Here is a 26,068-nt window from a genome sequence, read left to right on the forward strand (position 1 = left end):
TCTTCTCCTCTCCTTCCTATAATGTGAATGTTAGTATGCTTGATGACCTCACAGAGGTCTCTTAAATTGTCTTTAGTTTTATAATCGTGTTTTTTTTTTTTCTTTTTCCTGTTTGGTTTGTGTGATTTCCACTAGTTTGTCTTTAAATTCACTTATCTGTTCCTCTATATCATCCAAGCTATTATTAATTCCTTCTAGCACATCTTCCATTTCAGTCATTTTATCTTTGACTCATTTTGGCTCTTTTTTATATTTTCTAGCTCATTATTAAACTTCTTACTGTATTTTATACTCTTCTCCCAAGTTCATTCAGTATCTTTATGATCATTACCTCAAATTCTTTTGGGGATAGATTGTTTATCTCCATTTCATCTAGTTTTCTGAGGTTTTATCTTGTACCTTCATTTGGAACATATTCCTAGCCCTCATTTTGCTTAAGTCTCTGTTGTTTATTGGGCTTCCCTTGTGGCTCAGCTTGTAAAGAATCCACCTGCAACGCAGGAGACCTGAGTTCAATCCCTGGGTTAGGAAGATCCCCTAGGGAAGGGAAAGGCTACCCATTCCAGTATGCTGGCTTGGAGATTTCCATGGACTGTATAATGTATAATTCATGAAGTTGCAAAGAGTTGGACACGACTAAGTGACTTTCACTTTCACTGTGTTTATTAGTATATGTTAGGCAGGTTGGTTACATTTCCTGATCTTGGAGAAGTGGCCTTATGTAGGAGATATCCTGTGGGGCCCAGCAGCACACTTCCCTCTGGTCACCAAAACTATTTGATCTTTGGGTGTCCTATTTCTGATGATTCTTAAATCTTGTCTCTAGTTCTACCTCTCCCCAAGCTTCAGAGATATGTACCTAATTGTCTTCTCAATGTCATCACTATTTGTTTCTCTGGTATCTCAAATGAAATCATCACCTACTCTTTAAACCATGCCACTTCTGCATTTTATATAGCTGGGGGGAGGAAGGGCTACCACCAGTTATAGAAGTGCAAACCCTGGAATTCTTTTATTATTATTATTTATTTATTTGTTTGTTTATTTTTTATTGGAGGCTAATTACTTTACAATATTATATTGGTTGCTTTCGCCATACATTGACATGAATCCGCCCTGGATGTACATATGTTCCCCCTCCTGAACCCCCCTCCCACCACCCTCCTCCCCATATCCCCGCTCTGGGTCATCCCTGTGCTTTTTCGTATGAATTTCTGTTTACATCAAGTCACTGAAGTTAGACCTGCAATTTTACTTTATAAATATTTCTCCAGTCCACTCATTATTTCCACATTTACTCCTTCTGTGCTGGCCCAGATACTCATTTTACATTACCTAGACAATTAATAGTCTCTAAAATGACCCCTCTAGGTCTCAAGTCTTGTCCCTTTTAGGTTCGCACTTCACTTTGGTCTGAGCATCACCTTAAAATGAAAATTGTACTGGCTTAGAACATTTCAGTGCCTTGCCATCACCTACAGAAGAAAATCCAAGTGTTCACTGAGCATCAGGGCTCCGCTGCAGCACCCTCCACCCTGCCATTGCTGCCTAAGCTTCTCATTCTGTGATCTAACAGAACTGTTTAACATCCCAACTTGCTATGCCATTTTGAACCACTTTACATATGCTTTATCTTGCTCTGTGACCATTTTCACTCTCAGTTCTCTGGCAAGTTCCCACTTTAAGACCTCATGAAAAAAATCACTTCCCTAGGACATTCTTCCAAGAACTTCTGTAGGCATGTGGTTTCCCCTCCATATTCCCAGAAAGCTTTTTTTATATGAAGATTTAAATTCTTTCTTATTATTTTCCCTCTGAATCTACAAAGAGTCTGAGTAATCAAATCACTGATTTTATATTTATATAATTCCTTGGCTCTTAATCTACCTTGCTGTTGAATAAAATAGACTTTCTCCATGTGGACATGAGGACTGACACATTAGTTTGCAAGTAGCTCATCATTATGTGCACACCGTGAGCACTGCACTCCCCAATCTGTATTGGAATAACACAGATTACATAGTAATCCTTTCAGGTGTCTCCTCAGCAGTCCCTAAGTCCCTGGGAGGAGTAAATATATTCCTTTCCTTTGTAACCCCATCACCTGGCAGGGTGATGGTCACAAAACAGATGCTCCACAGTTATGTGTTAAAATGATGAAATGTTAACACTTTCCATCTCAGGTGATGTCCTGTCTCTATGACAGCCAAGAATGGTACATATTTAGTTTTCAGCCTAGTTGTTTGAAATCAAGATACAGAAAAGTATGTGTCCTTATGGAACAGAAATGAACAATGATATCCATAAAACTCTGTTGTCCCTTCAACTTCCTGTTGTAAACCTAACACCCTTTGAATCTTAGGGTGGTATGACTTGAGAGGTTCTCAGTTGAAAACACGACTCACCGTCAGTTTTTATTTGCAGTCAATATTTATATTCTGCCATGTGCAGAATGTTAATACACTTTGCAGTGCACTTCCTGAGAATAATTTAGAGCAGCAAACAACATTTTATTTGTTATTTCTAACTTTCCCTTAAAATATCCAAGAAAATGTGAAAAACAGAGAGAGAAAACCCACAGCAAGTCTGGCCCTAAAGATAAACTCTGTGATTAGCCTCCATCATAGTGTGCTGTGGCCTGAGCACACTGGAAATAGTTTATAAGAATTAAAAAACCCTTGAGATCAAACTAAGATTCCCCATCAGTTGGCGGAGCACAGTAAACCTCCACACAGGAGGAGGCCCCACTGTGGAGGCTTTTCTGAGCATCTCTTAACATTTGTATTTGCTCTTCTTTGCTCCAGTCCCTTACTGCAGCTTCCCTTGCACCTAAACATAGCTCCATTTTCCCCCTAGAAAAAATTTGGAATATTCTCTCAGACATTACTTGGTATGTAGAGATTTCTACCAGGAATAAAATTAGTTGAATAATTAACCTAATTATTGCAGTCACTGTTGGACTGTAACTAGAGCCCTGATGCCCTTCACTCAGTCTAAGATTTATGCTTTTTTAAAAAATTAATTTATTTTTATTTTTGCCTGTGCTGGGCCTTAGTTGCTGCATGAGGGCTTATTCTTATCACAGCAAGTGGGGGCTACACTCTAGTTGTGACGTGTGGACTTCTCATTGTGGTGGCTTCTCCTCTTACGGACCACAGGATCTAGACATGCAGACTCAGAAGTAGCAGCATGTGGGCTCCAGAGCACAAACACAATAGTTGTCACACATGGGCTTAGCTGCCCTGTGGAATGTGGAATCTTCCCAGACTAGGAATTGAACCTGTGTCCCTCATGTTGGCAGGAAAATTCTTAACCACTGGACCAACAAGGAAATCCTAGTTCAGTTCAGTTCAGTTGCTCAGCATGTCCAGCTTTTTGTGACCCCATGGACTGCAGCACGCCAGGCTTCCCGGTTCAACTCCCAGAGCTTGCTCATACTCATGTTCATCAAGTTGGTGATGCCATCAATCTTTCCCAGCAACAGGGTTTTTTCTAATGAGTCATTTCTTCCCATCAGGTGGCCAAAGTATTGGAGTTTCAGCTTCAATATCAGTCCTTCCAACAAATATTCAGGACTGAGTTCCATTAAGATTGACTGGTTTTATCTCCTTGCAGTACAAAGGACTTTCAAGAGTCTTCTTCAACACCACAGTTCGAAGGCATCAGTTCTTCACTGCTCAACCTTCTTTATGGTCCAACTCTCACATCCATACATGACTATTGGAAAAACCGTATATTTGACTAGACAGACCTATGTCATCAAAGCAGTGTCTCTGTTTTTAATATGCTGTCTAGGTTGGTCACAACTTTTCTTCCAAGGAGCAAGCATCTTTTAATTTCATGGCTGCAGTCACCATCTGCATTGATTTTGGAGACCAAGAAAATAAAGTCTACCATTGTTTCCATTTTTTCCCCATCTATTTGCCATGAAGTGATGGGACCAGATGCCATGATCTTAGTTTTCTGAATGCTGAGTTTTAAACCAGCTTTTTTACTCTCCTCTTTCACTTTCATTAAGAGGCTCTTTAGTTCTTCTTCACTTTCTGGTATAAGGGTGGTGTCATCTGAATATCTGAGGTTATTGATATTTTTCCCAGCAATCTTGAGTCCAGCTTGTGCTTCATCAGCCTGGTATTGCACATGATGTACTCTGCACATAAGTTAAATAAGCAGGCTGACTATATACAGTCTTGTGGTACTCCTTTCCCAGTTTGGAAGCAGTTCAATGTTCCATGTCTAGTTCTAAATGTTGCTTCTTGAGCTGCATGGAGATTTCTCAGGAGGCAGGTCAGGTGGTCTGGTATTCCCATCTCTAAGAATTTTCCACAGTTTGTTGTGATTCACACATTCAAAGGGTCAGTGAAGCAGAAATAGGTGTTTTTCTGGAATTCACTTGCTTTCTCTATGATCCAACAGATGTTGGCAATTTGATCTCTGGTTCCTCTGTCTTTTCTAAATCCATTCTGAACATCTGGAAGTTCTCAGTTCTCGTACTGTTGAAGCATCACTTGGAGAATTTTGAGCATTACTTTGCTAGCATGTGAGATGAGTGCATTTGTGTGGTAGTTTGAGCATTATTTTGCCTTTCTTTGGGATTAGAATGAAAACTGACCTTTTCCAGTCCTGTGGCCCCTGCTGAGTTTTCCAAATTTGCTGGCATATTGAGTGCAGCACTTTCACAGCATCATCCTTTAGGATTTGAAATAGCTTAGCTGGAATTCCATCACTTCCGCTAGCTTTATTCATAGTGATGCTTCACAAGGCCCACCTGACCTCACACTCCAGGATGTCTGGCTCCAGGTGAGTGATCACACCATCGTGGTTTTATTGGTCATTAAGATCTTTTTTGTATAGTTCTTCTGGGTATTCTTACCAACTCTTCTTGATACATTCTGCTTCTGTTAAGTCCATAGCATTTCTGTCCTTTATTGTGTCCATCTTTGCATGCAGTATTCCCTTGATATATCTAATTTTCTTGAAGAAATGTCTAGTATTTATCTTTCTATTGTTTTCCTCTATTTCTTTTCTATACTTTTCTTGCTAAGATAATTATTTTACATCTTTATATGGTCCTCAGATCTAGGGTCCTTATTGATATTACAAAGTCTGTAAATTATGCAAAAACATTTTGTTTTTGACTGCAGCTTCCCTCTCAGTACTGGCTTTTTAAATCCCAGATCTATCTGATCAGGATAACTTGTGAAATGAGAAGTGGTACATTTTTTCATGTCCAAATTCCCTCTTTATGTTAAATCTATCTTGCACTTAGCTGCCTGTGGGGGCTGCAGCCTTCACAAGCTACAGGTGAGTCAGGAGCAAATTCTTGTCCTTCACTGGATCACATCTCAGCTGGGAAGCTGCTGACTGGGAAGTAATTCCCTTATTCCTTCCCTGATTCCTAGCCTGGCCTTCTGCTCTGTTGGGTCTGTGCCCTCTTGCTCCTCACTGAGTCTGAGCTGCTAGAAAGTGGACAAAGACTTCCTGCAACTTTGATGGAAGCCTTTTTAACTTTCTCTTCTAATTCAGATCAGTTTGGGCTTTCCTGCTCCTTCTGTACTGGATGAAAGTTGGAAGCATATTAGGATTCATAGAAAGTTTTTTTTTCTGAAATAATAGGAGATAAAACATTGATTCATGCTGAAGCTATTACCATAATTTGGAAATAATCTATAAAAATACACAGAATATGGATCTTTCATAATACAATTACAATCCAATTTCAAGATTCAGTTCAACAGTAAGATTTGAATCATCAGATCCATAGACTTGAAAATATTACCAGGCACCTTTCCAAAATTCTCATGGTATTTTTGTCCTGTGCTGGATAAACTGAAGGTGATGGGCTTGATATATTTATTCCTTTTCTTTTACCCCCCTCAAAAAATGTGATCAACCCATAATAATTCTCTTTTACATTTCTTCTCCTGGAATTTGGTGCCACAGTGCAAATGGGCAGTTTTTAAAATAAGTGGTTGAGAATAATCAAATGAAAAAATACTATTTAAAATGTGATACTGGGTAGGTCTATTTCATCATAAAGTATTGTGGACTTGAATAATGTGAAATTACTAGTAGTAACTAAAATATGTAGATGAATCTAATCTGGTACAAAATAAATGAAACTGTGTACTTTTAGTTCTTGAAGCAGCAGGATGAAAGGCAAACTGTCTTTCACGTCTAAACTGCATCCGATTATTCACTTAAATTCATTGCAGCTCATTGCTTTCTAGGGGAGAAAATTCATGGTGTTACTGCTAAGGTATTGGTTCATATGAAAACTTGGGCTTTTGGAAGTTAAAAAAAAAAAAGAAGAAAAGCTCAATTTGTAGCATTTGCTGATTTCTGTGGTGTCTGATCAAGCTACAAACAGTTTAACAACCCACTCACAGAATTCCTGGGTATTGACAATTGGTGCTCAGGATCTAGTGTGAGTGGGCTCCATGACCCTGGGCATGGTGTCTCACCCAAGATGCCCACTAACAGTGTCCAACTGAGGCCCCCCATTTCAGTGTCCTGAGACAAACCAATCTCTCTTTGGGAGTGTTTCTAATAAACTCTTTGTGACTTGAATATCACAGCAGATCACAACAGAAACAGGATTTCTTTTTTCCCGTTTTATTTTTCTACATTCTTAGAATTGGCAAAGAAACGAGTCCGCACCTTCCTCCAGCTTCCACAATAAAGGTCTATTTTGCCCATCTCAAGATGCTACATGGAGTACCTCAGTCTAATTAAAATGCTCACTGCTGGGCACTGTGCTAGGGTGTACAGCACACCAGGTTGTACAACTTTGGTAAGAGGACATTCTTGAAGATGTGCTGCTTACCTGGCAGTGCCTCCTTGGATCTCCCAAGTTAGGATTCCATGAGGTGGGAGGATCTTGCTAGTCCATGCAGACATATGCCCTGGGAGCTTTGCTTGTTTTAACTCTTGACTTAGTGAGGAAAACTGAAAAATTTGGGAAATATCTGTAGAAAGTCCTTAGTCTTTGCATATCTACATTCTTCACCAGAGATCCATTTAGAGTAAGCTTTATCGATAATACCTTCAGGAAGGCTTTGTTTTCTCTTGAAATGAGGTCATTAATGTGCTGGTCGAGTAGATTTGTGTTCTGCTGTGGTGAGGTCCAGGTCTGTAATCTAAGGGCACCCCTTCCTGTATCTTCTTCATCATCCTGACAGGGTGTAGGGTTGGATGTTTTAATGTCTTTTGACTAAATGTGATCTTGAAATAGAGTTGTCAAAATAAGATTGTCACAATACTTCTTGGATAGTGACATTAAATTTCCCACCACTAACAGAGTAGTTTGAAGGTATTGCTGTTTAATGGTTTCATCTCCAATACCCTCTAGACTACAAACATTCATATTTAACATGTTTGTGTGGGAGAGACATGAAAGTAACATGACCACCTCTTTCCCCCAGCCCAACTTTGAAGATTTTAGGAGAGATATAAACATAAATTCAGAGCATTGCTCTTTTCCTAAAATAAGCCCATAAAATAAAGTGAGAGACAGAAGTGGTAGGATCCCAATTTAGAGGCTGGACATGGCAAAAGCATGGGTCCCTGAGAAGAAGAGACAGGAAGTCCTGCAGGGGGTAGACTTGAGTTTCTCTGTGCTCTTAAACCACTCACCCCACCTGCATCAAACATCTTATAGGAGCTTCTTGCTGTTAGTAGTCATGTACGGATGTGATGTCATGTTTCCAGTAGTCATGCATGGATGTGAGAGTTGGACCATAAAGAAGGCTGAACACCAAAGAATTGATGCTGTTCAGCTGTGGTGTTGGAGAAGACTCTTGAGAGTCCCTTGGACCGCAAGAATATCCAACCAGTCAATTCTAAAGGAAATCAATCTTGAATATTCATTGAAGGGACTGATGCTGATATTGAAACTCCAATACTTTGGCCACCTGATGTGAAGAACTGATTCATTGGAAAAGACCCTGATGCTGGTAAAGATTGAAGGCAGGAGGAGAAGGGGACGACAGAGGATGAGATGGTTGGATGGCATCACCAACTCGATGGACATGAGTTTGAGCAAGCTCCAGGAGATGGTGAAGGACATGGAAGCCTGGCATACTGCAGTCCATGGGGTGACAAAGAGTCGGACATTATTGAGTGACTGAACAACAATAGCAAACTGAACATGTGAAATAAGATGAAAGAAACAAACTTTTCTGTAGCAACTACCACAACATAGGAAGAACATGCAGATGGCCTGCATGCTTGGAGTCTGCTGGTGACTGGGACAGCTGTTTGGATAGTGTGTGGATGGAGTTTGTGTGTGTCCATGTGTGTCCCCATGTGTGCATGTGGGACCAAGGTGGGAAGGGAAGCTGGTCAGCCCAGGCTTACCCAATGACATTCTATTGCACAGATTCAAGGAGTCTTGGACTTTTATGAGCTCTGGCCTTCCATATCATTTGGAAGATGTATTGCTCAAGAAAGAAAACTTCTTAAGTTTAATGGCTTGTTAATTTTATTTATAGCTTTAAAATATTTAGATGTAAGTTTGTGAGTCTCTTTTCGAACATTGTAAGTGGGCTTGGCAAAAGTGGAATGCTGCAAAGGGGGCAGATTCTGGGCATATTGGAAAAAGGGCCAACAGGTCTTCCTGGTGGGTTGATGCGGGATGTGACAGAATGAGAGGACTGTGCAATGGCCAAGAAAATGCTTTTTCCCTCCAAGATGTTTTAATCTTGAACTGAGCATTATAAATTTATTGTGATATCCCGTCTGTCTTGGCAGGGCTTCCTAGGTGGCATATTGGTAAAGAATCTGCCAGCCAATGCAGGAGACACAGGAGATGTGAGTTCAATCCCTGGGTCAGGAAGATCCCCTGGAGGAGGAAATAGCAACCCACTTCCCTGGTGGCTCAGATGGTAAAGCATCTGCCTACAATGCTGGAAACCTAGGTTCAATCCCTGGGTCAGGAAGATCTCCTGGAGAAGGCAATGGCAACCCACTCCACTATTTTTGCCTGGAAAATCCCATCGACGAAGGAGCCTGGTAGGCTACATTCCACGGGGTCGCAAAGAGTCGGACACAACTGAGTGAATTCACTTTCTTTTTTGTTTTTTTGGAAGCTTTTTATTTTATTTTTAATTTATTTATTTTAATTGGAGGCTAATTACTTTACATTATTGTATTGGTTTTGCCATACATTGACATGCATCTGCCCCTGGTGTACATGTGTTCCCCATCTTGAATCCCCCTCCCTCCCCATCCCATCCCTCTGGTTCATCCCAGTACACCAGCCCCAGTATTCTTGCCTAGAAAATCCATGGACAGAGGAGCCTGGCAGGCTACAGCTCACAGGATCGCAAAGTGTTGGACATGAATGAGCATGTATACATGATTCTGTCTTGGCTAAATTTAATATTCATTCCAAGTAACTTAGATATCCTTCATTTAAGCATTCAATAAATGCTAGTTAATGTTTTTATTGATGAAGATTTTCAAGGAAGTAGATGGTAACTTGAGACAGAAGAAATCAATCAACCCAAGCAAAACAGATAACAACATGATCACCAATACTTTATTCCATTACCTTTCAGAGACAAGCCCCTTCAGGATGCCCTGGGAGTTTGTTAGAAGTGCAGATTTAGGTCCAATTCCACGGCTACTGAATCAGAACTCTAAGAATGGGGCCCAAGGATCTGTGTTTTACCAAACCTTCCAGGTGATTCTGATGCACATTGAAGTTTGAGAACCATCAAATTAGCTAACACACTCACCTGAGTGTGAAAGAGACCATATCAAAATCATTTTTTTCTCTTATGTATTAAAACAGATTTTTGACTCAGTTTTAATGGTCTTTGGTTTAAAGCAGAAGGTGGTTCTTTGGAGGTGATGGAGTGGTCCCACCTGCCACATTTTACTAGGAACAGACTGTCATTTTGTCCCTTACAGGGATGCATATGTAGTAAAAGATTATTTCACTTCCTTACACATGCCTAACAGCTATTTCCAAGTTTGGGGAAATGTTTCCTTCTTCCTAAAAAAAGTGAGCTCTTATTCATCTCTAAATATTTTCTTTCCAATTCAAAGTGAGGCCACCAAAACAACAGCATGAATCCCTGGAGAAAAGCTGCTACACAGATAGGAAAACGCCTATAATTCTTGTTGATCAGAGGAAGTCCCAGAATACACGTTAGTCTAAAGAATTCTCTAAGGTCTTCTAAAGAGCTATTAATAAAATAAGATATATCCACAAAATAAAAGATAAACAAACTTAATAAAGTGTGCTTCAGTATCTCTCAGAGGGCCCTAGTTCATTTGTTCATTTGTACATTTTCAAGGGTGTACTGAGGTTAATACATTTTATTATCACTGTAAGTGTAATTATAATTATCAGTTTATTTCTCATTGTTTTTTCCTCTTTACACACACGCAGAAATTGTGCCTTCTACCGTAAATATACAGAATGACTAGAAATCACACTTTGTATATACACAGAGACGTAATGAAAGTGCAAGGAACATAATGAAAGTTCAAAACAGGAAGGTTTTTTTATTTTCTTGCAAAGAAGAGGTTTCCATTCTGTGAGGTCTTGACACAATTATTCTTTTTTTTTTTTCCAAAAAAAAAAGTGTGTGTTCAGTTCCGTTTTAGTGTTTTTCTGTTTCACTTTGTAGAGTTTCTCTACTCTCATCAGATATGATTTTTCACAGATTTGGTATGTGGTTTTGTGGGAATGAGATTCTTAACCACGTATGTGAAAACAATTTCCTGTAAAGCTTCATGACTCCATGCAGATAAACACATGGGTATCGACTGACATGTCTGCTCTGAGAAGCTGCAGGGCCTGTGTCTCCACTTCACCCTAAACTCATTTCCTGCCAGGCAGAACTCCTGAAACAATCCAAGCACAACCAGGCTAAGAATACAGAGAATTATGTGCTGATCTCATAAGGGGAGCATTAAATTCATCGTTTGCCAGGAGTTCATTTTACAGAAACCCTGATATAACAGTTGCCAAAAAATCGCCATTTAGTGCTTGAGTTCAGAAGTGATTTATTTCAAAAGATATTTCCAGATGTTCGAATTCACCTTTAAAAAGTCACTTTTTCAAAAGTGAATGACCTTTACTCTCAGCTGCCCCATCAAATCCTGCACTTTTGCTAACGTGTTGAAAGAAAGATGCCTATTTATTTTGCCTCACTGCTGTCTCGGCGCAGGAAACCCCATTGCCCGTGCGCTGAGGACGGCAGGCAGGGCTGCGTGGGGATGCTGGTGCCGCCCCTGCTTTTAGTCAGCCTCTGCAGCCCGAGTGAGGATTACCCCGCTGGTGCTTCTCGTGAGAACGTGGGCCCCCGCTGCCTCCCATTACCGAACAGAGAGAGAGGCCAAACGGCGGAGTGACCTCTCTCTCTGCACACAGTTTTCTGTGTAAACACGTTTTTGAGAACGAACAGAACACATTGGTGCACCTTTCTGCCTCACTTGGGCAGAAAGAGAGCACGTGTGCACTGGACTTTAAATCTTGGCTCTTGCTAAGGCACCAAGTGGCTATAAGTGGTGGTGTCAATTGTCTGCTGGTTTCAAGGAAGCAGGGAAAAGTTTTTCATGAAGAACTGGGAAATTGTATTTCGTTTATTTACACGGAATACAAAGAAAGTTATACCCACCCTTTAAATTAGCGATGTATTGAACCTACTGCCTGGCAGCTGCTTTAAAATATTTTATAATGTAGACTCTTAGAAAAAATAAAAACTTATTGAATTATCTTTCTCTGGGGTCGCTAAGGGTCGGACACGACTGAGCGACTTCACTTTCACTTTTCACTTTCACACATTGGAGAAGGAAATGGCAACCCACTCCAGTGTTCTTGCCTGGAGAATCCCAGGGAAGGGGGAGGCTGGTGGGCTTCCGTCTATGAGGTCACACAGAGTCGGACACGACTGAAGTGACTTAGCAGCAGCAGCAAGGAGCCAGCAGTAATGAATATGCGCTGGGTCAGTTGTTGTAAATGGTGTTCTAATTTATGACATACAGTGCACACTGCTTTTGGAGTTCTATCCCGATTAGTGGTCCTCTTCATGGTGCCCTGCAGTGCCTAGTGTACAGACCACAGGAGTTGTTCTTGCAGACTTATGTATTCTCTGTATTCAGTGTGTGTGCAGGATTGTGGGGTGGGGACTTTCTTCAGATTGTAGGCTTGAGCTTTCATTTAGATGCATTCTGCACTGAGAACTCTTCCTACGGGTGGCAATGATTAATGCCACGGCCTTCAAATTGGCTGGCCCTGGAGTCAAATCAACTCAAGTGTTCAGTGACTGTCTGCACTGAAGCAGGGAACTATGTGTTCACTCATTTTTAAAATGGAGATCCTCTTGTCTTATCATAATCATTGTGAGCTATAAGGCTCCAAAAGTAGAGTGCTTAATTCTTATTTGACTCAGAATAAGTGTTCTCCCTCTCCCTCTCTCTCTCTCTGTGGGTAAATATATATATATATATATATATATATATATATATATATATAATTACAATAGTATATATATGCTATTGTAATTATTTCTATTATGGTTGTTACCAACTATGTGCTGTGCTGTGCTTAGGTGCTGTCATGTCTGACTCTTTGCGACCCCATGGATTGTAGCCCTCCAGGTCCCTCTGTCTATGGGGATTCTCCAGACAAGAATACTGGAGTGAGTTGTCATGCCCTCCTCCAGGTTCTCTTCCCAATCCAGGGATCAAACCCAAGTCTCCCGCATTGCAGGCAAATTCTTTACTGTCTGAACCACCAGGGAAGCCCAAGAATACTGGAATGGGTAGCCTATCCCTTCTCCAGGGGAACTTCCCAACCCAGGAATCAAACCTGAGTCTCCTGCATTGCAGGCAGGTTCTTTACCAGCTGAGCTTTTAGGAAAATACTCACAATTTTCCCTACCAGCTTTGCTACCCTCCACGTTTTACTGGTACACAGAGCCCAATGTATAATTCCAAAATGTATTTTTCTGTGTATCCTCATTGACAATGGCAACCCACTCCAGTGTTCTTGCCTGGAGAATCCCAGGGTCGGGAGAGCCTGGTGGGCTTCCATCTATGGGGTCACACAGAGTTGGACACGACTGAAGTGACTTAGCAGCAATGCAGTTTTTAAAATTTCTCTGATTCTTACAATAATCTCCAGTTTTTCTCTTGTATATGTTCATGGCCATACATCTTCTCATGGGATTTTGTGCATGTGTGTATGCTAAGTTGCTTCAGTCATGTCCTACTCTTTGCGACCCTGACAGACTCCTCCATCCATGGGACTCTCTAGGCAAGAACACTGGAGTGAGTTGTCGTGCCCATCTCCAATGGGACTTTAATAGGGGATAAATCAGGCAACAATAAATTGACACCAAGTTAACCCCAAATTCACAATTCAGTTAGTACCTCTAATATTTCATTTAAGATTTTTTTTTTCTGTATTCAGATCTTAGGTGGTTCTGTGACTTTTTAAATTAACACTGTTTATATGGCGAATAATAGAAACCAACACTGGCTTGACAAAAGGAAATTTTATTGGAAAGAGACTGGAATGTCTCACAGAACCCAGGGAAGAGCTCAATAACCAAGGTTTGAGTTAGGGAGACAGGGAAGCACTGAGGTCCTGACAGCAGGGCTCCAAAGCAATCTGGGGCCAGCAACGTCTACTGTGCATGTCGTTTAATCTCTAGATCCTCAGCCCCAACTTAGACATTCCTGGCACAAAATCAGATGGCCCTGTTTGACTGTGATATGAAGGTAGGGTTATTTAACAGAGACATGGCTATCAGACAGAGTTCATAGGAATGGTTTGCATCTCTAAGTGATGTCTACTCCAGTTTTCTAGCCTGGTTATCTTGGTTACATCTTTTGTATAAAACTATTTTTGAAATATGAAACATTCTCTCAGAATTTCCCTTCGCCATCTCCCACATTTGTGCATCCAGGACACCTGTGCTCTAAGGAAAGGTGTACAGTAGGTAAAAAGAGAAAAGTTGGATTATTTTAGAAGGAGTGTTCTTATGAGATGATAAGGAAATTATTAACCCAAGCCTTCTCTACCAAGATTATTCCCTGACTTGGGGACAAGTATAATGTTAGAAGGGAAACTGTGAGAATGAAAATACCAGTAGATCTTAGCAAGAGTGAGACACTCACTGCTCTCCAGACCATGTCTCAGCAGGAGATGGAAACCATCTGATTTGCAGAACTGAGACATGCAAGGGTTCCTGGAGAGACAATGAGACCCCCAGAAGAATGGAATAATTCCCATGCACATAGGACTAGTGTAAAGCGGCAGTTAGTCACCAAACCCAAGAGTTCATGAAGATAGGAAAGAGACACAGCCCCACACTCGATCAGCTGCCCAAATCATGGGTAATATGGGGGGGGGGGGCTGGACACACCAGTCGATGCCTGTAGTGCAAAAGAAAGGTGCGTAGGTGAATGAATGAAGAGTAACACTGTGGCATTTGGTAAATGCCATAGAAGTAGACGCAATCCTGATGAATCCTGGTGAAATTTTAGATTAAAATTCTGCCATCCTAAATTGGAAAAGGAAAATTTTTTAAAACTTGTGTTTCTGCAATGGTTGAGGTTGTAAGCTGATATATCTGTAATATTTACTTGTTAAAACTGAATTGCATGCTATTGTAACTTTTTCTGTACTGTGGGACTTTTTATATGGAATGGATTTGTTTATTTCTTGAAAGTTTAAGAGCCTCCACCATCAGTACTAGCTGTACAAATTCAAATTAATTTTTGTGGAAATGGACAATTTATGGAAAGTTTTGACATTACTGATAAGTGTTTTGGGTTTTTTTTTTTTTAAGCAATAAAATTTCTCTTTTCACTTGCTGTGTCAGTATCTTTAAATACCATTTCCCTTTGTTAAAAGATGATGTATCCTTTTGTATAAGATAAAAAATTCTAGTCAAGCAAAGGGAAGACATCTTAAATTATCCTTAATTTCACTACTCAGAGAAAAAATACTGTTGAGAAACTGATGTCTATTTATCTATAATACTTAACATTTTAATCATCTTCATTTTTATTTTCCATTTCTTTTGGACACTTAAATTCATTATAAATTGTGTAGTATTTACTTATAATTTGCATTTTAAAATATTTTATGATTTTTTTATTATTTTAATACTTATTTGAAAGGACTTGGGAAACATAGTAAAATATAAATAATACAATAAAAACTATCACACAACTGTTAATATTTTGGTGTGTTTTCCTTTCAAGTCTTTGTGTATACACACAGACACATGCAAATTTTGATTATATGATATATTGTTTTATAATTTATATACTTTTATCTATTCATTTATATGCTTTTATTCTTTCTCGTTGAATAAATTTGTCTCAAATTTATTTATTCCTCTTATCTTCTAAAATAGTTTTTTCTTGATGCAGCCACTGTGGAAAACAGTATTAGAAGTTGCTCAAAAAACTAAAATTACAACTGCCATATGACTCTCCTGTTCCACTTGTAGGTATATATCTGAAAAAAAAAAGAACACTAATTGAAAAAGATATGTGCACCTCAGTGTTCACAGAAGTATTATTTACAACAGCTGAAGACATGGAAAAAATCTAAGTATCCAACAATGTATGAATAAAGGAGATGTGGTGGGATATTATTCAGCCATAAAAAAGAAGTTTTACCATTTGCAGCAGCATGGATGTAACTGAGGACATTATGCAAAGTGAAATGTCAGATAAGAAAGACAAGTACTATATAATATCATTTATACGTGGAACCTAAAAAGTACACAAAATAGTGAATATAACAAAAAATAAAACAGACATAGAGAACAAACTATTGATTACCAGTGATGGGGGAGGAGGGACACTATATGGGTGGAGAAGTGGGAGGGACAACTATCAGGTGTAAGACAGGCTCAAGGATGCACCGTACAACTTGGGAAATATAGCCAATATTTTGTTAGAACTGTCAAGGAAAATAACCTAAATGTATAAAAACAAATTTTTAAAAAATAAAATATCTTTTTGTTAATTATGTATATTTTAAATTATTTCTAGTTTAGGGTCCTTGCTCCTGTTTATTATTCCTGTTCTCTTAAGAATGCTTCTTTTTTGCCACTCTTTTACTGATTATTTTATTTATTTTCTCCTCTTTATTTGGAATAATGAAAACAACTATGGTTACAGTAAAATTTAGTCTAAACTATGTGATTTTCTTGTTGTTTTCTAAATGTATATTGTTGAGTTTTTATTTTTCCTCCTTAACTCAATATTGAGTTTTAAAATGGATATACAGATTCATTTATTTTAAAATAGCATTATATATGAGTACCACACATTAGGGAAAAGTATTAAAAGCACAATAAGCTAAAAATAACTTTATTCCACTATTCTGAGATAACAATTATTCACCTTTGGTTGTATGCCTTTTTTATTTTTATTCTAACCATAGGTAGAATACAAAAAACAAAGGTAATTTTGAAAATAATGCTTTATGGAACACCTGCTTCCACTTCATAATATATCATGAATATTTTACTACAGTATAATTTTACAGTTACCTGTAGAATTGTGCTGTATTAATAAAAAACAATTTGTATAACTGATGCCACTGTATTAAATGTTTGGAGTAATTACTCCTCTTTTTTCCTGTATCAAATATCCTGTACATAAAATCATTATGTATTTCTCTACTTATTTGTCTAGGAACATTCTGTAAGTTGAATTATTGAGTCAATTTTTAAGTGCATTTTAAAGCTTTTGATTGATATTTAGCAATTAGTCCTACTGAAAAGTCACACAAAGTTATACTTTTACTAGTAGGAGACAAGAATGCTTTTTTCTGTCCACTCATGTCCACAATGAAGACTTTTTTAAGTAGTTGTCCATTTTATTTTTCATTTTATCATAATTTTACTACTACTTTTTTGTATTTTGATGTCTATTTGTATTTATTTTTAATGAACAACTTCACATTTTTTATTCATTAAAAATTGTTGGTTCCATTTCTTTTATTTGCTATAGCCTTTATAAGTTTATTATCATTTTGTGGACCATATGTTTACTCTAGTTTGTCATTTAAATTTGCTTTTGCTTGCTTTTCCTATTTTTAATGTTTAATTATTAATTTCCAATTTTGTTGCATTTTGACCATTGCATAAAATGCTGTGCAAGTGATAATTGCTAATATTGTTGTATGCATGAGCGTAACAGTCTCCTAGTTTTAATAAATCTTATCTTTGTGTGATTATCTCCCCTTTGCCTTGAGAAAAACATTTTCTACTTACTTCTCTACTATTTTCTTCCCTGTTGCTTGTTAATCCTACAAAAGCTCTCTCATTTAATTAAATTTGTGACTTTCTTGCTCTTACTTGTTCCCAAGTAAAATATGATGACAGTTTGATGTTTCTTCATGCAATATTCAAAGTCCCTTATAGAACACTAAAACATTCTAGTGGCCTGGAAAGTCATTACCTTTCTAGATGAAGACATTTTAATTTTGAGAGGATCTGTTATGGTGTCTGATACTTATATAATAGTCATGTACGTAATATATGTATACACTATATATATATTTATACCAGAATATAAACTATGACTGTCTCAACAAAGAAAATTAAAATGGTGTTTATAGAACAAATACCCCAAGCGGACCTGGGATTCCAATTTCCTGGTAGATGAGAGATGAAGGGATTCTTTGTGCAATACTTAAACAAAAAATAAAATAAAACGTTAAAAAAAATGGGCCAAAGAACTAAACAGACATTTCTCCGAAGAAGACATAAAGATGGCTAACAAACACATGAAAAAATGCTCAACATCCCTCGTAATCAGAGAAATGCAAATCAAAACCACAATGAGATACCATTTCACACCAGTCAGAATGGCTGCTATCCAAAAGTCTACATGCAATAAATGCTGGAGAGGGTGTGGAGAGAAGGGAACCCTCTTACACTGTTGGTGGGAATGCAAACTAGTACAGCCACTATGGAGAACAGTGTGGAGATTCCTCAAAAACTGGAAATAGAACTGCCATATGATCCAGCAATCGCACTCCTGGGCATACACACCGAGGAAACCAGAATTGAAAGAGACACATGTACTCCAATGTTCATTGCAGCACTGTTTATCATAGCCAGGACATGGAAGCAACCTAGATGTCCATCTGCAGACGAATGGATAAGAAAGCTTTGGTACATATACACAATGGAGTATTTGTCAGCCATCAAAAAGAATGCATTTGAATCAGTTTTAATGAGGTGGATGAAATTGGAGCCAATTATACAGAGTGAAGTAAGCCAGAAAGAAAAACATCAATACAGTATACTAACGCATATATATGGAATTTAGAAAGATGGTAACCTGAACCCTGTACACGAGACTGCAAAAGAGACAGAGGCATATAGAACAGTCTTTGGGACTCTGTGGGAGAGGGTGAAGGTGGGATGATTGGGGAGAACGGCATTGTAGCATGTATATTATCATAAGTGACCAGTCCAGGTTTGACGCATGATACAGGATGCTTGGGGCTGGTGCACGGGGATGACCTGGAGGGAGGATATGGGGAGGAGGGAGGTGGGAGGGGGGTTCAGGAGGGAGAGCACATGTACACCCGGGGCGGATTCATGTCAATGTATGGCAAAACCAACCAATATATTAATGTAAGGTAATTTGCCTCCAATAAAATAAATTTAAAAAAATAAAAAATAAAGTATATGCTCCCAAAGAAAAAAAAATAACAAGCAGTTGGCAATTAATAAATCAAAGGGAAATATATATTTTTCAATAACCTCAAATTGTTGCAATTCTCGTCCATTTTCTTCTGCAATTATTCTCTCCTGAGTCATCTGCTTCCTTTTCTCTGTCTATACCAGATCATTCCAATCTACAGAATGGTGTCTCCAATCCTAAAATGAACAAAGAAACAAAACATGACAAGTAATAAAGTTCACCTCTCCTGATTCCACATCAGCTTCTGCTTCATTTTCTGCAGTCCTTCAAAGCAAACGCCTTGCTTACAGCCGTGAGAACTGACATTTCCACTTCCTCTTCTTCCTGTGTACCCACCGCAGCAGCTTTTGCCAGGTCACCAGTGCACCCACTTGGTGTTGTCCCGGCCCTGTGCTGGCTCAGCAGCAGTGTATACAGATGACACTGCCTCCTCCTCGAAAAGCCCACAGACCCTGGTTTCTTCCTATTCCTCTGGGTATTCCCTCTCAGACTCCTTGTTTTGATCCTTTTCTCCTTGATTTGAAAGCACTGGCAGACTCTCGACTCTAGAGCTAATATTGGGCTCATTCTCTTCTCTGTCCACATAACCCCTCTTCAGAACCTTGTCCTGTGGATTAAGACTTCATTTATGTCTGATTTCTTCAGCTCAGAAAATATTTTTGAAATTCATTCATAGAATTGTGTGTATTAACAGTTTTTTTCTTTCCATTTTTATTTCTGGTTAGTGCTGCTGCTGCTGCTAAATCGCTTCATTCGTGTCCGACTCTGTGCGACCCCATAGACAGCAGCCCACTAGGCTCCTCTGTCCCTGGAATTCTTCAGGCAAATATTGTATTCACCTCTTGGACATTTGGGTTGTGTTCAGTTTAGGGTTATTATAAATAAAGCTACTATGAACATTCAAGTTAAGTCTTTATGTGGACATAGTTTGATTTAGGAGACGTGGGTGGTAAATACTTTTTCTGAGTCTTTTGGTAAATGTATGTTTAATTTTCTAAGAAATTGACAAACTTCTTTCTGTGTGGTTATGTCATGTCTGTATTCCCACCAACCCAGTGGAAGGTTCCTTTTGCTCCACATCCTCATTGTTGGTTGCATTGCCAGATGTTTCTTTTAATAGTAACCATTCTAGTGGGCAAACAGTGATTTTAATTTGCATTTATCTGATGAGTAATGATGTTGAGCCGGAGAAGGCAATGGCACCCCACTCCAGCACTCTTGCCTGGAAAATCCCATGAACAGAGGAGCCTGGTAGGCTGCAGTCCATGAAGTCACTAAGAGTCGGATACGACTAAGCGACTTCACTTTCACTTTTCACTTTCATGCATTGGAGAAGGAAATAGCAACCCACTTCAGTGTTCTAGCCTGGAGAATCCCAGGGACGGCGGAGCCTGGTGGCTGCCATCTATGGGGTCGCACAGAGTCGGACACGACTGAAGTGACTTAGCAGCAGCAGCAGCAGCAGCAATGATGTTGAGCATCTTTTCATATACTTACTAACTACATGTTTTGCCCATTTGATTGTTATTTGTCTTCTTCTTATTTAGTTGTATGAGTTCTTCATATGTTCTACCTACACATCCTTCCCAGTTTGTATCTGGCTCTGTCCCTCTACCTAAGGTCTCTGTTCCTTTGAAAACGAACAACTGTACAGAATCTACTTCTTTCTAAATAGAAGTAACCATGCTCTCCCTTCATCCCTACAGGTTCAGATGGTGAGAGTTGGGCTATCCCAACTAAGATACTGGACTAATATGCTTCTGTAAACGTTTCCCTTGAAAATAAATCCTCATTGAGCTGTATATCTTCCTTAGGTCATTTCTTTTCTCTTTCTCTCTCTGATTATCTTCTCCCAGTAGAATGTAAACTCCATAAAAGACATGATCAGTGTGTGTTAGTTGCCATTGTATTTTTAAAAAAATACCTCATGAAATAAATATTTGCTGAATAAATGCATGTATGAATAAAAAGCATAATTTTGCCTAGGCAGAAAGCCAGATTTGATTCTGGACTAACAAATGGTTTCAACAAACCTTAAGAAATGTAGGAAAGCAGAGTTTCAGTTTCTTGATCAACAAACTCAAGAAGTCTTTGGGCTGGCTTCTTCAGCAGGGTTTTGTCACCATGGGATTCTGGGTGGCTGGGCGACCCTCCTCTAGAAGATCTGTGCACCAGAGCTGCCCATAAAGCTTTTACAAAACAGATTCTGAGAATCCAACAGGGACTGAGTGAGCCAAGATCTCCGTAAATCTCTCTGTTTAAACTCTCTTGTGACAGTAGCACAGTTAATTGCCAGTGAGCCTGTGGATTCAAGCTTCTCTCTATGCTGCATCTCTCCCACAGTCTCCACTCTGCATCTGCTCCCCTCACACAAGCTACATGTCTCTCTGCAGGTCAGGATGCACATGATGATGCACATTTTTAAAATAAAAGCAAAAGCAAACTGTATGTTTAATGGAAATCAACTCTCATTGTATTTGGATAGGGTTCTCTCAGTTTTAACCTTGAAAAAGAAATAGCAGCCTATCATTGTATTCAAAGAAGGATTTGGTCTTAAATTTGGGCAAGAAGTTCAAAACTTAGAAACATTCAGTTGCAATCTAAGCAACGGATTTATAATTTTTCTGAAGCAAGAGATATTGTTTCTACCATCATCCTGCTTAAGAGGACCTAAAAGATTCCAATACCATGCAAAACACCCCTTTAAAGTCTAAAAGAAAATCCCTATAAAAATGACAGTTTACAGAATAGCATTGAAACATGTATATTGTCATATGTGTAATGAATCGCCAGTCCAGGTTCAATGCATGATACAGGATGTTCGGGGCTGGTGTACTGGGATGAACCAGAGGGATGGGATGGGTAGGGAGGTGGGAGGGGTGTTCAAGATGGGGAACACATGTACACCCGGCACAGATTCATGTCAAAATATGGCAAAACCAATCCAATAATGTAAAGTAATTAGCCTCCAATTAAAATAAATAAATTTAAAAATATAATAATAAAAAAAACTGAATGCCTTGGTTACCAGCACAGGTAACCAGAGCCCTTCTCCGCATGACCATGACAGGCCACTCTGATCTGTACTTAATTTCCCACTCTTGTTTACACTCTAACTTCCAAGATTCTTCTAGAAAATTTTTTACACCTTCAAGTGATTTCAGTCTCCATCACACCCCAAACCTTCCCTGCTATAACTTTAGTCCTTCTAAAGCAAAGCCCCCATCACATCCCTCTGAAAGTTTAAGGCCGTTCACCAGCATTCTCCAAGTGCCTGTTTCAAATTCCAGCTTCAGTGTCCCTGTTTACAAGTATTCCTGCTTGATCAATAGCAGTTCCAAATTTCCCAAAAGGGAGGATTTTGGACCAGCCATCTGACTGGAAGGGCTGAAGGCTGCTATCAGAGAACCTACTTTGAAGCTACAGTAGAAAAGATAGTACATTGGTTTTACTTAAGTTAGCTTTATCTGTTGGAGGCTTGGAGGCATGGTAGAGGGTAACTTATGGTTGCTATGATTATGGAGTATGGAGATACAGATGCCAGAGTCCCTTCCACTCCATGGCATGGTGAGACTACTGAATTTTTATCTCCCCACATGTGTTCCATGTTATCACCTGTCTATGTCTTCTCATCTTGCGGAGTCAACCTCAAGCCCTCACCTCTTACATTTACTCTCAAAACTTAATGCTCTCTGTTTTAAACTCATATTCTTAATTATATTAGGAAATATATCTGGTCAAGACTGGGCAGGAGGAATGCATCTTACAGCAAGTATCTATCTTGCATCTAACACAGAGGCAGCAGACATTTGATTTGCCTTTTCTGTCCATCCAAATAACTAAAATTTCAATGGAAAGGAAAAAAAAAAAACTTAACTGCTTGCAAGAAATTATGATAAACCCAAGAGCATCTGGAAGCTCAGTGGTCTGATCAGAAGACTGGGATCAGATTCACCCCTGGGAGAGTCAGTCACATGCTTGCTCAGTTTCCTGACACCCAGAGGGAAGGAAGAGGACCAGGAGAAAGGATCAAATAGAAAGTGGATGTGAAAATGCTTTTAAACCTCAAATCTTCACACAAATAATAGTCCATAAGGCAGCCAGGACCACCTTTATCAGTACATCATTTGAAAGAGTATGGGTGACTGGGGAGGGCCGTGGGTGGAGATGAAGACCGGGCTGCCAGTGGGATGGAGCTGCAGTCAGGGTCAGAGTGCCTGCCTGGGGCCGCCTTTTCAGCCTGGATGTATGAGGGACACGTTTCTTTTCCAAAAACAACTTGCATCTCGCTTGGAGCCAGCACAGTGTGGCGGAGATCCTGCCACTTCATATCCAGGAGGCCTGGCCTGAAGGAGGAGGCAAATGTCCCTCTGTATGGCCCACTGAGATTGACGTCTTCCAGAAGGGTGGCTGGGATGGATACTCCTGGAAGTTCCTGGTGTGGTGATATTGGCTGACCCTGAAATGAACTTTCACCTTTCAACCTGGGTTTTTTCACCCACAGGTTTAGCCAAGAGGGAATCCATGGGCACAAAACAGGCCCAGGGAAACTGCCAATAGGGCTTTTGATTGTGGCTCACACAGCACTGACTTGGACCATGAGTGACCACCCCATCTAGTGGTCTCATCCTGGGCTGCAGAGGGCTGGCTCTGGGGGCTGCAGGGTCCTCACTGGCAAAGCACTCATCCCTGAGTCAGGTTCTGGGTCCTGGTGGTCTGGGCAATGGGACTTTTCAAAGTTCCCTGGGACTCAGGTAGCAGCCAAGGTTGAAACCTCAGCCTGACTCGTGTCCTGTCAGCCCCGCCAAGGTGGCCCCTAGAGGTTGACACCACTTGAGCAAGACTGACACCCTATCTAGGTCAGAGGCTGAGATCTCAGGGGACAGAAGTGAAGCTACTTCAGGGAAAACTGGAGGAAGGTGAGCCTCTGTTTCCTGGAGAACATGTCATCACAATATATCCCCCACAAACCACCACAGGGAGTCCCTTCTACCCACCTTCTGCCTCCCAGGTCCCCTTCTAGTGCCACAGGGGCAGAACCCAGGAGGACCAACTGGAAAAAAAGAAACAATTTGCACAAGTCCCCAAAAATCACAAAAGGAGAGTGTAGACAGGTGGATCTGAGCCAAAAGGCAATATTTTAATAGCAGGCAGAAATGCAAAAAGGCAAAATGGTTCTCTAAGGAGGCCTTAGCTGAGAAAAGAAGAGAAAAGGCAAAGGAGTAAGGAAAGACATACCCATTTGAATGCAGAGTTCCAAAGAGCAGCAAGGAGAGATAAGAAAGCCTTCTTATATGAACAATGCAAAGAAATAAAGGAAAACAATAAAATGGGAAAGACTAGAGATCTCTTCAAGAAAATTAGAGATACCAAGGGAACATTTCATGCAAAGATGGACACAATAAGGGACAGAAATGGTATGGACCTAACAGAAGCAAAACATGTTAAGAGGAAGTGGCAAGAATACACAGAACATAAATCAAAGCAGGATCCTCTATGACCCACCTCCCAGAGTATTGGAAATAAAAGCAAAAATAAACAAATGGGACCTAATTAAAATTAAAAGCTCTTGCACAGCAAAGGAAATTATACACAAGGTGAAAAGACAGTCTTCAGAATGGGAGAAAATAATAGCAAACGAAACAACTGAAAAAGAATTAATCTCAAAAATATACAAGCAACACCTGAAGCTCAATTCCAGAAAAATAAATGACCCAATCAAAAAATAGGCCAAAGAATTAAACAGACATTTCTCCAAAGAAGACATACAGATGGCTAACAAACACAGGAAAAGATGCTCAACATCACTCATTATCAGAGAAATGTAAATTAAAACCACAATGAGGTACCATCTCATCCCGGTCAGAATGGCTACTATCCAAAAGTCTACAAACAATAAATGCTGGAGAGGGTGTGGAGAAAAGGGAACCCTCTTACACTGTTAGTGGGAATGCAAACTAGTACAGCCACTATGGAGAACAGGGGGGAGATTCCTTAAAAAACTGGAAATAGAACTGCCATGTGACCCAGCAATCCCACTTCTGGGCATACACACTGAGGAAACCAGAATTGAAAGAGACAAGTGTACCCCAGTTCTCATCGCAGCACTGTTTATAATAGCCAGGACATGGAAGCAACCTAGATGTCCATTGGCAGACGAATGGATAAGAAAGCTGTGGTACGTATACACAATGGAGTATTACTCAGCCATAAAAAGAATACATTTGATTCAGTTCTAATGAGGTGGATGAAACTGGAGCCTATTATACAGAATGAAGTAAGCCAGAAAGAAAAACACCAATACAGTATACTAACGCATATATATGGAATTTAGAAAGATGGTAACAATAACCCTATATGCGAGACAGCAAAAGAGACACAGATGTATAAAACAGTCTTTTGGACTCTATGGGAGAAGGTGAGGGTGGGATGATCTGAGAGAATATCATTGAAACATGTATATTATCATATATGAAACAGATCACCCAGTCCAGGTTCGATGTATGAGACAGGGTGCTCAGGGCTGGTGCACTGGGATGACCCAGAGGGATGGGATGGGGAGGGAGGTGGGAGGAGATTGCAGGATGGGGAACACATGTAAACCCATGGCTGATTCATATCAATGTATGGCAAAAGCCACTACAATATTGTAAAGTAATTAACCTCCAATTAAAATAAATAAAGAAAAAAGAGAAGACAAACTATACAAAAAAGATCTTAATGACCCAGATAATCACAATGGTGTGATCACCCACCTAGAGCCAGACATTCTGGAGTGTGAAGTCAAGTGGGCCTTAGGAAGCATCACTTCAAACAAAGCTAGTGGAGGTGATTTCCAGTTGAGCTATTTCAAATACTAAAAGATGATGCTGTGAAAGTGCTGCACTCAATATGCCGGCTAATTTGGAAAACTCAGCAGTGGCCACAGGACTGGAAAAGGTCAGTGTTCATTCCAATCCCAAAGAAAGGCAATGCCAAAGAATGCTCAAACTACCGCACGATTGCATTCATTTCACAGGCTAGTGAGGTAACACTCAAAATCCTTCAAGTTAGGCTTCAAGTATATGAACCAAGAGCTTCCAGAGGTATGAACTGGGTTTAGAAGAAGCAGAGGAACCAGAGATCAAATTGTCAACATCTGTTGGATCATAGGGGAAGCAAGGGAATTCCAGAAAAAACATCTATTCCTGCTTCATTGACTTTACTAAATCCTTAGATTCTGTAGATCACAACAAACTGTGGAAAATTGTTAGAGATGGAAGTACCAGACCACCTTACCTGCCTCCTGAGAAACTTGTGTGCAAGTCAAGAAATAACAGTTAGAACCAGACATGGAACAATGGACTGGTCCAAAATTAGCAAA

Source organism: Moschus berezovskii, chromosome 24, assembly GCF_049115385.1.
Source record: "Moschus berezovskii isolate FMDL1 chromosome 24, NW_MosBer_1.0, whole genome shotgun sequence".
NCBI lineage: Eukaryota > Metazoa > Chordata > Mammalia > Artiodactyla > Moschidae > Moschus > Moschus berezovskii.